Source organism: Capricornis sumatraensis, chromosome 2 (genome assembly GCF_032405125.1).
Source record: "Capricornis sumatraensis isolate serow.1 chromosome 2, serow.2, whole genome shotgun sequence".
In the NCBI taxonomy this organism is placed as follows: Eukaryota; Metazoa; Chordata; class Mammalia; order Artiodactyla; family Bovidae; genus Capricornis; species Capricornis sumatraensis.
Window position 1 is genome coordinate 147,158,601 of NC_091070.1, and position 17,026 is coordinate 147,175,626.

At 37.4% G+C, this 17,026-nt stretch overlaps 1 protein-coding gene across 2 annotated transcripts in view; it reads left to right on the top strand.

The window, feature by feature from the left end:
• The window catches only part of DPYD (dihydropyrimidine dehydrogenase), a 933,909-nt gene that overhangs the window by 668,361 nt on the left and 248,522 nt on the right, over positions 1-17,026 (top strand). The window lies entirely within an intron of this gene.

Here is a 17,026-nt window from a genome sequence, read left to right on the forward strand (position 1 = left end):
AAACTGAATGTATGCAGTATCCAATTTGGTAGCAATTCTGTATCCTAAAACATATTTTTTTTAATGCTTATTCATATTTATGCAATTTTAGCAAAATTCAGATTTATAACTATTCTTCTTCTTTTCCCTTATTCTCTAATAGCTGTTTTAGGCTATTAATTTCATCCTGCCATAGTGCTCTGAAGTCTCAGAAGTAACATTTAAAAGTTGTCTGTTACTCAACTTGGGAAACATTTTCTTTAATTTATCACACTTAAATAAATTGTTAGCTTTAATTAAATGTTAAATAAAACAAAGGCATAAATTAAAAAGCATCTTGGGTATGAAGAACTGATATAATAAAATTAACCTAAGCATTTATAAATTATACCTCTTTTCTATAAAGATTGATTGCAACATAATCAGAATAAAATTTTGGCAAATTTTAAAGAAATTTAATTGTGAGAGAGTAAATATATGACTCTCAGATAATTAGCAAAAGATTACATAAAGATGCTTTTTGAAAGCATGCTGTATTTAATGTAGTTTGACTTTTTTGTGACTATTTTTTTAATTGAAGGTTAATTGCTTTACAGAATTTTGTGGTTTTCTGTCATACATCACCAGAATCAGCCATAGGTACACCCATATCCCCACCTTTCCAAGCCTCCCTCCCATCTCTCTCCCCATCCCACCCTTGTTGATTGTCACAGAGCCCCTGTTTGAGTTCCCTGAGTCATATAGCAAATTCCCATTTTCACATATGGTATTTTTAATTTCCATGTTACTCTCTCCATACATCTCACCCTCTCCCTTCTCCCCTTAGACATGGAGAACTGACCTTTTTTTTTGCTTAGTAGTATGTAGTCTTTCTCTTTTCTAACTAATATCTCTTTGGAAATGTACAACCCCAAATCACCGCAGATGGTGATGCAGCCATGAAATTAAAAGATGTTTACTCCTTGGAAGGAAAGTTATGACCAACCTAGATAGCATATTAAAAAGCAGAGACATTACTTTGCCAAGAAAGGTCCATCTAGTCAAGGCTATGGTTTTTCCAGAAGTCATGTATGGATGTGAGAATTGGACTGTGAAGAAAGCTGAGTGCGGGAGAATTGATGCTTTTGAACTGTGGTGTTGGAGAAGACTCCTGAAAGTCCCTTGGACTGCAAGGAGATCCAGCCAGTCCATTCTGAAGGAGATCAGCCCTGGGTGTTCACTGGAAGGACTGATGCTAAAGGTGAAACTCCAATACTTTGGCCATCTCATGTGAAGAGTTGACTCATTGGAAAAGACTCTGATGCTGAGAGGGATTGGGGGCAGGAGGAGAAGGGGATGACAGAGGATGAGATGGCTGGATGGCATCACCGACTTGATGGACGTGAGTTTGAGTGAACTCCGGGAGTTGGTGATGGACAGGGAGGCCTGGCTTGCTGCAATTCATGGGGTCACAAAGAGTCAGACACGACTGAGTGACTGAACTGAACTGATTGATATTTTAAATTATTTTCATTGTATTATCTAGTTACATAATATTAATTCATTCATCTATGTAATATATTTATATTGAGCCATCCAAATACAAATATATATAAATCCTAAGGAAAAATAAATGACAAAATTAATTCTCTCAATGGTTGACACTAATGTGTGTGATATGAATGGGGAAGTATATTGTGGATGGATAAAACATATTAATAAATTCTGATCTGGTAGTTTAATATAAGTGGACTAATATGACTGTTCTAAAATTATATAGTGACTGATTTTGACTACATATTATGGTTTATATGTATAGTATAGGTTATTGTCTGTTTCCTGATTATTTAGAAATGACTGTGGCTGCCATGTCATTTTATCTCTTAATAGTGATCTCTGTGGTATGTAGGTTCAGGAAAATCCCATTATGAATAACATTGGCTTAAATTAAACATTCTAGAGGAACCAAATTGTACATCTGCTAACTGAGGGGAGATCCATCTGTGAGTGAGACATGGAAGCCCTGTATTTTGGAGTGGAGTAGGGGTGCTAAAGGCTGATTGCTTGATTATAGTTAGCTTCCCTGGTGGCTCAGAGGTTAAAGCGTCTGCCTGAAATGTGGGAGACCTGGGTTCGATCCCTGGGTCAGGAAGATCCCCTGGAGAAGGAAATGGCAACCCACTCCAGTACTGTTGCCTGGAGAATTCCATGGACAGAGGAGCTTGGTGGGCTACAGTCCATGGGGTCGCAAAGAGTCAGACACGAGTTGGCCTCTCATTTATTTTGCATCAACTGAAAAATCCAATTTTATTGTTAGTTTTCTTGGGCTATGTGTATCTATAAATATAACTACTTAACCCATTGTAATCTGCCTCCATCTCTATAATGTCTAGCTATATGTGCCATAAATCACCAATGACTCTAAGGGATATAATCTATTGCCTGCATTTCAGTCCTCATCCTACCTGATTTCTCTGGTGTATTTTACATCAAGAACCACATCTACATTTTCTTTATTGGAGTTGCTCTTCTTCCTTGGATTTTTCCTCATTGTTCTCTTCTCTCTCTGAAATAACAAAGGTTTCACAAGACTTCAACCACCAACTACATACTGCTGCTGCTAAGTCGCTTCAGTCATGTCTGACTCTGTGCGACCGCATAGATGGCAGCCCATCAGGCTCCACCATCCCTGGGATTCTCCAGGCAAGAACACTGGAGTGGGTTGCCATTTCATTCTCCAATGCATGACAGTGAAAAGTGAAAGCGAAGTCACTCAGTCGTGTCTGACTCTTAGCGACCCCATGGACTGCAGCCTACCTGGCTCCTCCATCCGTGAGATTTTCCAGGCAAGAGTACTGGAGTGGGGTGCCATTGCCTTCTCTGAACTACATACTAACAACTCCTAAATCTATGCTCCAGTGATCCTGTGATCCAGATTCCTGTTGACTCTCAACTGGACTCTTTGAGCTAGCTGTCCTGTAGGGATCTTAGGCTCAATGTTATCTAAACCTCATTCATCATTTTACCCCTAAACCTGTTTCTCTAGTTTTTCCTCACTTGGTTGATGAAATTGCTATCCCCCTACAATAACAAACTACAGAATTGTCGTTGATTTTCATTCAACAGTTTGTTCTCACCTTAAAATTTTTAATATTCTTCCGTAATATGATATTACAGCCCACTTTGATGTTCTTGATTTTCACTAGCACTCCTGTACCGTAGGATCTCCCTGCTTGCACTGTGTCTTATCCTACCCAACCCATAGACATATATGGAATTATATTTCTAAAACATGGATTTAACCATATGGCTTTTCATATTTTCTGATTGCTTAAAGGATAAGGCACAGACTCTTTAGGAAGCTGACTCTAAACTCTCGTTGAACAGTTTAGACATATCTCCTCTCTGTTCCCTTCAAAAGCAATAATTTTGGATGATGTTTTTTTTCTCTATTTCCCATCACACCATGCATTCCTATGCTTTAGAGGCTTCCTAGGTATTTGTTATCCATGTATTTCTCCAGAGGCCCTACTCTAGTTGTTGCCACATTGTGAATCCTTCAAGACTGCAGTCTTTGCCCTCAACCCCAAAGGCATACACTTTAGAAGTAAATAAAAGTAATCACTCTGCCACTAATGTCCCACCTTTTTTGTACACACTTCAAAAGGAAAGAAAATTGTTTGGAGTTCTTTTTATGTCTGTTTCTTATTCCAAAATGAGACCATTCATAAAGTCTTCATGGTTAGCTGCAGGGTGATTGCAAATGTTCAGAAAGGTTTAGATTCTGTAGTTTTTGAATTCCCACAGACACTTTATTGAGCAGGGACAGGACAACGTAAGAATAAGACTATTGCATTTGTGATTCCAACTGCCCCATGTTAAAAGCTAGGAATATTAGCAGCTGGAAATGCATGAGTAAAGTCTTTTTGTAATGCTGGATTCTGTCTTTGCCCAATATTCTAGAAAGCTAATTATTTGCTGCAGCATGTGAGTGTTAATTGTATGATCCAGTAAGGTTTACCACACTTATTTTTAAGTGAAAAAATGCAAAGTAGAAACTATCTAAATTTAGCAGTCCTTTGGGTACTTTACATTTGTTGAATATTACAAAAGTAAATACTTATCTCTTTTTAATACTAATATGATTTTGTGCATCAAGCAGCTTGAAGATTTTTCCCTCATGCAAACTTCATCAGCTGTTTTATCAACAGTGTAGGCTACAGGCACGTTAGTAAAGTTGTGTTGGGATAAATGAAAGATCCTTGTCGAATTAGTAATCATGCAGGTATTCAGAGTGAAAGAGAGATCCTATTTTAATTTAATTTCAGTGCTTCAAGATATTTTTTTCTTATGGGCTGTATTACCAGTCTCTGTTTACATATCCATCTTTTAAGAAATCATAGCTACTCTTAATACATTTCAAATCAAGCTTCCCTATACCTAGGTGATATGTATTACTTCTTTCTGCAAGGGCCTCTTTAATAATATGATATCTTGCTTATCATGACATATTCAAATGCTAAATGATTTATAGACAAATAATGATATATAGTAATCCCAAAAGACATTTATATATTCTCTTGACTTTGACCAATTTTTAGTGCCCTAAGTGATTCTGATTGTACTTGAGGATAAATTAATACCTTATTTTTAAAAATAATTTCACATTTCATGGAAAGTTTCAGGTTAATTATTGGGGATTAAATAAAAATATTATTTATTTATACTATATAATCCATGCGGCTAAGGACCTGCCCCACGCAAAGCTCCTTTCTAAAGGAAAATTATCAAAGACAATATCTTGCTGTCAGAAAAGTATGTGTGCTAGATATCTTGACCATAATTCATTGGAATAGATCTTGTATCCTGAGCAAAAAATGACCACATACAGACTAAAGAAGGAGATCAGCAGGCTATCAGGGAGTCTGGTGTCATAACTCAGGCAGTAAGGTACTCTATATCTGGTGCTGGCTAACTATCATTTAGCACTCTTAATTGTAAGAAACAGAAACTGATTCTGGTCTCAGAAGTGAAAGGAAATTTATTGGACGTATACAAGATTTCTAAGAGAACCAGAGAAGGCAAGAACATCAGGCTTAGAAGAGGGGCAGAAACCAAATGGATCCGGAAAATGGGCAGCAAGGATTTTCCCCACAATGCAGCCTCTACCAGGGCTGATATGTGCCACCAGTGCCTTTGTTGGGTACTGTCAGGAGATGTTGCACCACACACTACACAAGGAAACTTCAGCCGCTTTTCTGATTATGAGATGGGAAATTTTGGCTGGAACAGAACAGCAGTTGGCCATGCCTAAAACCGTATTATTGTTTCTTTGTTGACAGAGAATAGGGACAGAAAAATTCTCTCTTCAGTGTGTTTCATATTGGTGATACTTTCTGTGTCCCACCAAAACTTCATGCGATGAGGATTTAACAGAATAAATGAGAAGGGTGCAAAGTAGGAGGGATGGCCAAAAAAAAAAAACAAATTATTCTGCTTGTATCTGTGAATATTCTATATGGGCTTGGTTTTGAAATATATAGATTCTGTGGCAAATCATAGAAAAATTGAATTGGAGAACCAAAAGGCAATATAGAAAAAAATAGAAAGGGAGTAGAAGTAGAAATGAAAAGATAGATACTGAAAAGTAAGAGCAAATTCATTAATATCACAGAATTTCTAATCCTAAAAACCATAGACACCAACTCTTAAAGGAAGACAAGAGAGTAAGAGCTGCTCTTTGCCACTTATTTCACCAATGAGTCACCAGAGCTGCTGTGTGTCCTACAGACATGAAAGACATCCCAGACCCCAGAGGCCTGGCTCTTCCTTTGTCAAAAATATTTCACTTACCTTCTTACTTCCCCATATATACTTGTAAGAAGCCTCCATAATGGGGTGGGAGGGGGTAGGCTCACTATGGTTCCTTACCTTTACACTTGAAAGACTTTAAAATCCAGAATCTTCTTTTTACACACATAAGTTCATACATACACACATGCGCGCACACACACACACAGCCCTTGTGATCTATATTCTTATAAACCATGAGTATAAATAGATAAATTTATAAAAATTAAATTGCATTCAGATTGCTCAAAATTTGGGAGAAAAATCTAAAATCCTTGAATTTTCTATCAAGAATTTGTGAAAAATCACACTTCCTGCAGGTCACGTTCTATATCTTCCCCATCCCATATTTTTACACAAAAACTTTTCAATAAAGTCACCCTTCTTTTAGTTATCTCAAAATCTTTTTCAGCTTGTAGAGTGAAATCAGTCTACTAAACTGGCAAGACAAACAAAGACCTAGCTAGATACCTCTTTCTAGCTCTCATAGCAGCAGTAGAAAGAAATCCCTTAAGGAACTGTACCAACTTGTTATGGATGCATTCCCTTAGCTGAAACCATTCATTGCCAAGGGATTGCAGTTTTCTCTGCTATGTTATTTAAAATTCCCTCAGCAATAATTCCTTCTTGCTTGGATTCCATAAAGTTCCCAGAACAGAAGCACGACTTCCCTAGACTCCCTTCAGCCTAAATGTATCAGCATTATGGGTGCTCCAGGGCAGAAGGCGGTTTTACACGAGCCTCCTCCGTGTCCGTTAATCATTCACACCAATATGGGGTTATAAAGATACTGAGGTTTTGTGCTTCTGGTTGTTTTTAACTCTAGCATTCAGAAACATAGACTAAGTGAATAGACCAACAGATGTATAAAATATCAATTGTTACACTGTTTACACTAATGTTTTGCATTAAGAAAACAAATGTCAAGCTGCCTGAAGTCTGCAAAGAATACAAACTCCTTGTTATACACTTAAATACTCACTTGCCCTTATCTAAAATGAATCCATACACAATAGTGCAAGTGACTGCTGGCATTTCATTACCCACTGAAGCCTTTTGAGTGTGTTCTGAACAGTGATTGGGAAGCCTGCTGAGTTTCAGTTTGGCTCAGCTGGCCCACAGTTTTGAACCCCTACTGGTGATATCAGCAAAATATGTGCATAGCCTATTTTTCCATAGAGTAAGATTTTTCAGGTTACTCTGAGTAACCTCATTAACAAACTATGGACAACACTCTTTTTGTGTGATGGACAATACTACCCTTTGAATTCACAAATAATAACACCCTGCATATAAGGAAAGATCAAGGTCTTTGCAGGGCCTCAGCATAAATAATGCTGAAAAGAATAAGCCATTTTCAAAAATGTTTTAATGTAGAGGATTTTGAAGCATCTCTATTTCTATGAACTATGGCCAGAATATGGTTCTCAAAGTGCATTTGTTTGCCTGTGAAGATAGACATGGAGCCTGTGTCATTCTTGATTTGGGTGGGGAGAGGGATGATAAACACTAAAACAAAGGAAGTAGTGATGGAAATACCCAGCATAGGCAAAGGAAAATCATTGTGAAGCAGAAGGGAATGACTGGCTGTAACTGACCAACAGGTCACGGATCAAGTATGGGTGCAAACAGGGCAACTGCAGATCAATTCAGGCAAGACTCAAGGAGATCTTATCCAGAAAGGAGTGGGCAAAGGATAAAGTCCAGAAATGCAAGAGTTCAGGCAAGCAGAATGGATATGAAAGCAAAAGCAGACTTTAGGATAGAATGTTAGAGACCCAATGCACCTGTAGGAAGTTTACAAAGGTCTCTTTATGATATTATTAATTGCCATTACTTTCTTTTATCAACAAGAGACATGGCAGTGAGGTAAGGACTAGCATATACTCTGATTCCCCTGGCTGCACTCCCCTGATGGGTAGACTTGGCCTTTCAGACACAAAAGTACCATCTACTTATCCATAGACTTCCGCACAGTCATTTCCAGTGTCCCACATCACAGCAATGACTCTTCCAGCAGGTTCTAAATCAAAGATGAAGTAGCTATCTACACTCTCCAATGATGCCTCTGAACTGTCTGAATGGAGGACACCCAACCATTGTCTGCTACTATTCCCTTAAAACAGTCTTTTTCAGGAGAAAATTAGTCCTGGTTCTTGGTATTGGGCCTTTTCTTACTCAGGAGTATATATATTGTCCATTGTTGAGTAAAGTGGCTTGATTTTTTCCAGGAGCTTCCAGGAAAGCTGAGGTTAAAAGATTTGTTGGGATTCCATTTAGTTTGCCTGAGTTTCTCTCAGTTAGATACACTGGGATCATTTGGGTGAGTTTCTTTTTCTTCTTTAACTTTCTTAGAATTTACCCTAATCCTATCACAGAAAGAATTCAAATCCAACTAAGGAATTGAAGCCTCTGGGAATCAGGCAGATAGATGGAGTTAGAAGTGCAAAAGAGTTCTTAAGGAGTAACAACTATGGAAAAAATAGGGAGGACTCAGGATTGAAGAAGGGGAGCAGTCAGACCCTGAAACAGATAATCTGAGAAGAGTCTTCACCAGCCCAACAGAGAACTCTAGGGCAGAGATGGCTGACTAGAGGAATCCTGCATTAGATGGAATGGCTGGGTCCTTATACCATGGTTTTGCTGTCCAGTGCCTGAGGCCTCCCCAAGACGACCCTGACCTCAGTTTATAAGCTGAAGGTAACTTGAAAAGGTGAGCAGTCAGCTCACCACACTGTTGCAAGTGAACACAAGTCTTTTCCTGAAGGAGGGTCTTGGTGGTGCCTAACTCAGTCTATCAGAGTTGCCAGCTTCCGTGTGTCTTCACAAGAACATTTCAGAACCCAGTTAAGTCACCTTGTGTATCTACTCATCTGTTCTTGTGAAAGATTAGACAATGTTTCAGCAGTTCAAAAAGTTGATCCACTTACAGAATCTGAGTTAAGCTTGCATTTTTCTGTTTGTTTTGGTATAATTTGGGGTTCCTAGAATAGAGGGTCAAGGTATTTGTATAGTAAGACAGCAATAGTGCTATAAGGAAGTTTCCACAAGACATTCATTGGCTAGAATAGCACATGGAACTGTGAGAAGGAGATGTCCATTTTGATCAGATACTTCTTCTCCAGCTTTATTGCCATGGTCAGTAGAAGCAATGGATTTATAGTTGGGATTAAGATAGGATCAAGATAAATCAAAGAAGTCTGAATCTGCTTCCATAGGAACAAATTATGGAGGAGAAAATTTGAACAGTTTTCAAAGCTGACCTCCACCATTAACAATTGCCATTTGAAACAATGAAGTGAGCTGGTAGACCAGAGGGTCCTCAGATGAGATAAAAATAATGACTCAAATAACACTTATTTCTTAAGAATCACGTATAAATAGTCCATGGCAATTTTCATCCATCTGTTAAAAGTTTAAGCTTCTGAAACTAAGTGTGTGGGAATGGGGAAAAATGACACTAGAAACATCAGAGGAATCATATATGCTAGAGAAATGCTGTATGAATGGAAGAAAAAATAGCATTAAGCCCTAGTCACAGGGAATGGTATTTAAAGTAGTACAAGTTCCCTTTAACTGACAAAACTATGGGTAGACTTCTCCACCAAACCCCAGCGACCAATAACTGGGTCTTGAGGCAAGGTTAGGGGTATAAACTCTGGAAAACCTTCAATATCCTAAAGATTCAGGCAGAAAGGGCCAATGGCAGCATGGAACCTCAGGGAGATTTTGGTGTGTTGCCGGGCCCAGGAGGGCACAATGTCTTGAAAGCAGTTCACTATCTGGTAGAGGACAACAAAAGACTGCTTCCAAATCCCACTGGCTTGTGGAACCAGAGCTTCGGATATCTCCAGCTTATTTTGGTTCCTTTGAAGGGAAGGGGCAATTGTTTTCTTTCTCACTGTGGAAAACTGGTCCACATTTAGGAGCTCTTCATTCTTTTATTCAACACAGTATTTATTATCTTTAGTATCTCAGACTTTATATAAAGTGATCAGGATAAAGGAGTATGATATATAGGACAAGAGATAAAGGACATTCTGGGCAGAAGAAGAGAAAGGCCCAAAGCTAGACTCAGAATGGAGAAGGCTGTGTGTGCCTGGGGAGGAGAGAACACACAAACAGTTAGTTCTGTGCTTTCTTCAACTTAAGGCACACGGGACATGAAGGAAGAAAAGTATACCTATAAAATATTTTATACATACATACATGACATGTATATACACTTATGACATTGTATGTTCATATTACATGTTTGTTATATCCTCCCATCAATTATGAAGTGTTTTATTTTGTTTTGTTTTCAAGAATGGGGATAGTGTATTATACATTTTTAACACCATTGTCTGACATAATTCATAGTGCCTGAAATGGTTATCAGGTTACCTTGGACCAATAATTTTATACTCCCAATTTTCTTCTAAGTAAGTACAAATAAGAAAGTCAATGTTAATTTATGCAATGTGAACTCTATCAATTCAACAATGTTTAAGTGCCTGCTTTGTGCCAAACGCTATGCTGCATGCTCTGAAGTGTTCTGAAATGAAAGCATATCAGGATCTCCTTTTTCATACTTAACATCCATTGCATGTATGCTTAGTCATGTCTGACTGTTTGGAACTCCATGGACTGTAGCCTGCCAGACTTCTCTGTCCATGGGATTTTCCAGGCAAGAATGAATACTGGAGTGGGTTGCCATTTCCTCCTCCAGGGGGTCTTCTTGACCCAAAGATTGAACTCCTGTCTCCTGTGTCTCCTGCACTGCAGGTGGATTCTTTACCACTTGAGCCATGCATTTTTTTGTGTGTGCCTGGACTGCACTTCCTAGCAGACTCTGCCTTCTTCATCTGACTCATCTTTGTCTCCAGCAGAGACCAATTGCAGTGCCTTGTGGTCAGTAAATGTTTGTTAAAATAATAGAACCCATATTGCCTAGAATGACCCTGGCTTTGATTTTCTATTTATGTTTAGAAACTGAAAGTGGAATTGTGAAGTCGTGTCTGACTCTTTGCAACCCCATGGGCTGTAGCGTACTAGACTCCTCCGTCCCTGGGATTTTCCAGGCAAGAGTACTGGAGTGGTTTGTTATTTTCTTTTCCAGGGGATCTTCCCAACCCAGGGCTCAAACCTGGGTCTTCCGCACTGCAGACAGATGCTTTACCATCTGAGCCACCAGGGAAACCCTATTTATGTTTAAACACCCTTGAAATTATCTTGGGCTTCCCTGGTGGCTCAGTTGGTAAAGAATCTGCTTGCAATGTGGGAGACCTGAGTTTGATCCCTGGGTTGGGAAGATCCCCTGAAGAAGAAAACAGCTACCCATTCCAATATTCTGGCTTGAAGAATTCCATGGATTGTACAGTCCATTAAAATTTTAAATGAAGTTTGTAGTGGTATAATTTACTTAAAACAGAAAAAACACATTCAAATCAAAACATTGATACATATTGACAAATGTCTATACTCATGTAAGTACCATCACAATCAAGATACAGAGCACTTTTTAATTTACAAAATTTACAAAATTTCCTTACACCTTTTCCCATTTAATCTGTCTCCCATCCCCAAACCTCAGTCACAGCAACCAACTCTGTGCTTTCTATCAGCATAGTTTTCCTTTGTAGAATTTCATACAAATGTAATCATATAGCAAATACTCCTGGTGGCTCAGACAGTAAAGAATCTGCCTGCAATGCAGGAGATGGGGTTTGATCCCTGGCTCAGGAAAACCCCCTGGAGAAAGGAATGACAACCCACTCCAAGATTCTGGCCTAGAGAATTCCTTGGACAGAGGAGCCTGGCAGGCTCCATGGGGTTGCAAAGAATTGAACACATCTGAGCGACTATCACTTTCACTTTTTACTGAGAATAATATTTTCTTAATTCTGTCCAACCTGTTGCATGATTTCTTAGTTGTTTTTTTTTTTTTTTGTAATTTCTTATTAGTATTCCATTGTGTAGACATCCCAATTCATTTTGCTAATGGATATTTGAGTTGTTTTCAATTTGGAGCTATGTTGAAAAAGTTGCTATGAACTTTTGTGTGCAAGACTTTGTGTGCCTATATGTTTTCATGTCTCTTGGATATATAACTCAGAATAGAATTGCTTCTTAGATTGGTACATGTATATTTACCTTTATAGGAAAGTACCAAGTGATTTTCCAAAGTGACTGTGCCATCATTAGAACTTCTATGTCAGGAAAACTGGTACAAGAAGGACATATGCTAAAATACAAGTTAAATTAAAACATCTGCATTCCTATGCTTAGCTGGAGTAGTTAACTCTACCTGTCTTGCTTTATTAACATAGAAGGATAAATATATCACTTCTTCCTGTTATTCTGAACCTGCATCTATTCTTACAGGTATAAGTGAAGTAGAAGCCTTTTATAGTTCTCGTTTACAATTGATGGCTGCATTTTACTTTAGGGGACAATTTTGCTAAAGAAGATGATGGTTTAGGACATGATAATGGGAAAGAAAATTAAAAAGGTGAAATAGGTACTGAGATTGATCTTCTGGGCCCCAGTTCTCTCTGTCAGAAAAGTGGACATAATAAAAATGCTAGCTACTTCCTGGCATGTCATGTGAATTAAGACTTAGGAGTTCCTTAGTGGAAAACATTTCATAACTGGTAAAATTTTTCAGTGGATTCATTGAAATGCCAACCTTCGAAGAAAGCCATTTTGAAAAGAATTGTACAGAGTGAAAATTACCAGGGAAATTGGAGAAAAATGTTTCTTAAAGTCAAAAATTTCACTTGTAATTTAGCTTATCAAGAAATTCTCAGAGTCTCATTCTCTAGTGCTTATTCCTTTGTACCAGGGCACAAAATCAATGAGATTTGATGTCCTAGGTAATTGGTGGAAATACCTGTCCTACAATGGAGAGGTCATCTAAGGGTCCTCAAAAGCAACAGGGTGCATCATTTGTAGAGCCTCCTTCGTGTGTAACTAGAGACATACTAGTTACTGGAATTAAAAATTATTATCTTGTGGCCCAGATAGAAAATTAAGCTTTTAAAAACAGGCAGTTTGGGACAGTGGAGATTTCTGCAACAGTCTTCTCAGAACTACATTTTTTGCTTTTTGCTATTATGATTGTTGTTTCATCTTTCATAGGAAGCTATTCCAGAGTGTATTAATTACAGACATAGGTCTGCTCCTCATTAAAATTGTCACAGAGGTCACATTTAGCTCTCATTTGCTTTTATCCTCTTCTTAGCATCTCACAAGCTTAATCTGGTGCTTTTATGTCACATAGTACCCTCAAGACTACCAGGAGCTTTCCTGGCCTGTCATTCAATCCTTGAAGGTTTCATTGCTTTCCTGCTTGTGATAACACACACCTCCATCACAGGACAACCCATTCTGCTGCCTCACGATTTTCTTTGGTGAACACATAAATGACAAAGGGGTTAATAGATATTAAAGTAGCACACACACATATATACAAGCAGTTGCTGGGGGAGAAAATACAAATCACAATCAAGGATGGGCATTGTGAATATCTGTAGGAAAAGCCAGTAAAAACTTGGTGATACAGGTGAACTTTCTGTGGACTAGACACCTTAAAAGATTTGTTCAATTTAGTTGCTCAGTCGTGTCTGACTCTCTGTGACCCCCATGGACTGCAGACATCAGGCTTCCCTGTGCATCTCCAACTTCCAAAGCTTGCTCAAACTCATGTCCATTGAGTTGGTGATGCCATCCAACCATCTCATCCTCTGTTGTTCCCTTTTCCTCCTGCTTTCAATCTTTCCCAATATCAGGATCTTTTCCAATGAGTCAGTTCTTCATATCAGGTGGCCAAAGTATTGGAGTTTCAGCTTCAGCATCAGTCCTTCCAATGAATATTCAGGACTGATCTCCTTTAGGACTGACAGGTTGGATCTCCTTGCAGTCCAAGGGACTCAAGAGTCTTCTCCAATACCACAGTTCAAAAGCATCAATTCTTCGGCGCTCAGCTTTCTTTACAGTCCAACTCTCACATCCATACATGACTACTGGAAAAACCATAGCTTTGACTAGACAGACCTTTGTTGGCAAAGTAATGTCTCTGCTTTTTAATATGCTGTCTAGGTTTATCATAGCTTTTCTTCCAAGGAGCAAGGGTCTTTTAATTTCATGGCTGCAGTCCCCATTTGCAGTGATTCCAGAGCCCAAGAAAATAAAATTTGCTACTGTTTCCATTGTTTGCCCATCTATTTGCCTTGAAGTGATGGGACTGGATGCCGTGATTTTCGTTTTTTGAATGCTGAGATTTAAGCCAGCTTTTTCACTTGTTAGGCTGTTATTTTTCCACGATTATCAACCATTTTTCTTCAGAATCTTTCCTGATTTGTAAAAATGTCTTCATGAATTTCATCCTTTTAGACAGTGTCTATCAATGTATTTGTTTCTCTTAAACCTAGACATAATCTATAAATTTATGTATATATAAAGAAATCAATTGAAAGTCTATGAAATTATCACTTATCCTTCTTCCACTGACACAACAGAAATTTTTGAGTGCCTACAGTGTTTTATGCCTAGAATTGGAAAAGAAGTGCCAAACTGTCTTCTTTTATTGACTTTTTGTTGGTGTGGATAATGTTAAAGTCTCGATTTGTCTGAGAGACTGTAGTACCTTTGTTTATTTCTTATCCTGAAAAATTTTCAGAGGGGCTAATTAGAAATTGTCTAAAGTTTATTCATCTCAATAAGATTCAGAAAATTGGCCTTTGAGGAAGGGCATCACCACCTGATACTATCTGTAGCAAAGGAGAAGATGCAGAAACAATATTCATTGCTTTTAAATCTTGATCATTCATAGCAAAAGTGAGAGGATTTTAGAAGTATGTGAATAGTTTCCCCAAAGTATATAGATTCATTGTTTTGTGTTTATTAGCCTCACCACATTTCTAGCAGTATTAGAATATTCCCAATTATGCCTGTCAAACAAAACTTTGCAATTTACAGAGTAGTCATTAAGTTTTATAATAATGTTGGCTAGAAGTTGTTTATAAAATTCTGACAATCAAATTATGTTTCAGCTTTGTATGAGGATTAGTAAACAGCTAGCTCAACTGTGTATAAGGATAGGTAACATATATCTTACTCACCATAAAGTTAACATAAGGTTAACAGCATAAACCTTACCAATAGAAATATGGTGGTTAGTTACTAAGTCATGTCCAACCCTTGCTGCCCCATGAACTGTAGCCTGCCAGGCTCCTCTGTCCATGAAGTTCTCCAGGCAAGAGTACTGGAGTGGGTTGCCATTTCCTTCTTCAGGGGATCTTTCCAACCCAGGAATTCTTTCCAGGATTTTTCCAGACCCAGGATTCAGGAGTCTTCCCGACCCAAGAGTTGAACCTGGGTTTCCTTCACTGAAGGCAAATTCTTTACCGACTGAGCTATGAGGGAAGCCCTATTAGAAGTATAGGAGGATTAAATTATGCTATCTCAAAATAGTGGCAGGTAATTCAAGTAAATAAAGGTGGCCAATGGACCACAGCTTAAAAAATAAACTGAAAACTTTTGAACAAATTTCAAATTGAAATTAATAAAAGGCATTCATTCAAAGTATTCAGCTAGTGAGAATCAACAAAGAAAGTGTGACAAATGTTCAAAGTAAACTATACAGGCATGGTGGTCAATAGTATTAAAAGCTCCTTAGAAACATATATGATTATTAGTGTGTCCTGTATTTGAACCAGATAATATTTCAAATTTGTTTCACTAATTCTTGTCAGGCTACCTGCCATGTCTTATGCAATTTAAAGATTCGATAATCTTTAAATTATTGGTAAATTCTGCCTTAAAGAGAGCTTTCACAAAGGACATGCAATTTGTATCATCTAGAAGTTACTGTCATTTCTAGGCTAAGTCCCATGGAAATTCATAACTTAAAAATGAAAGTCACAAAGATGCAACTGCCTTCATAATGCCAATGCAGTGGTTATAAATATTTCATGAACATTGCATGGGCAGGGGCAGATCTCCATTTTCATGAGTTAGAATTTGTATGGTTAAGTCTCTAGATTTTACTATTCATAATGCACAGTATGCCCTGTAGAGCATTCTATATGGTGCTTTTTTAATATTTATGTTTAATGAAGAAATTACAGTTTGGAAAAGAGAACAAGCCAAATCAAAGATTTCTTGTTAAAATTATTAGTTTGTTGAATAGAGACAATAACAATCTACAGAAATTACCTCATTGCAGTGTCTTAGCACATATGTAACTTTTAGAGTAATACAAGATGACTGATCAAGATACATTAAACCTAAGTGAAAAGGTTCTTTCTAAAGGTTAAAACATTCGAAATCTCATCTTAAAAGAATTTGAAAGGTTAAAATGCAAAAAACAACTTTCTTACATATAAAAATATTAATTACAAATGAAATGAAATACTTACCTCGTGTTCCATGGATTAAATATATGTCTGTATTTTTCTGGGTGGATCTTTAATTTTAAAAAAATGAAGCATTTTAACTTCCTAGGATAATATTACCAAGTTCAATAATGAATTGCTATTGCATATTTTAATGTAATTTATCAAAGCACATTATCATTACCTGTCAGAATAAATTTTGCACTAAAAGTAATGAAAAAAAGGACTATTGTATGTGTTGAAATCAAAGAACATTACTACTGCTAAGTTATTTTCAATGGAAAGGAAGGTGATTGCCCTTTAAATGATACTTGTCCCATGAGAAACTAGAAGCCTGAAAAATCACAAGAAACAGGCTCAGGAAAATGTCTATGCCTTGCTTTTAAAAATGAGCGTTTGATATTTTGTTTCATTTTTGTCATTTTGATCAATTCTTTCAAGTAGGTGAATGTTGAAAAGTACTGCAAAGATCTTAGTAACATTTACAGAAGTAAGCTAAAGTTACTGATCAGCTCGCGTATAACCTAAGGCTGAATTATCCCATATTAGCATATACTATATATCATAATTAGATTGACTAGGAAGTCACATATTTTCTTTTGAATATACTTCAACAAGACTAAGTCTTTTAATAATGAAAACAATAAGCTTCAGATTTCATATCATTCGCCTGGGAGTCAGCTCTTCAAATATTTTTATAGGCTTAAACCAATGAGGTCGTTAGAAATTCTGTGATGTTTCTCAAACTTACCTCCCCAGAAGTCTATGCTTTATTTCTAGTATTATTTAACTGCAAGTGGGAAACACTTTCCGTTTGGTTCTTTGTAATTTTATTTTCC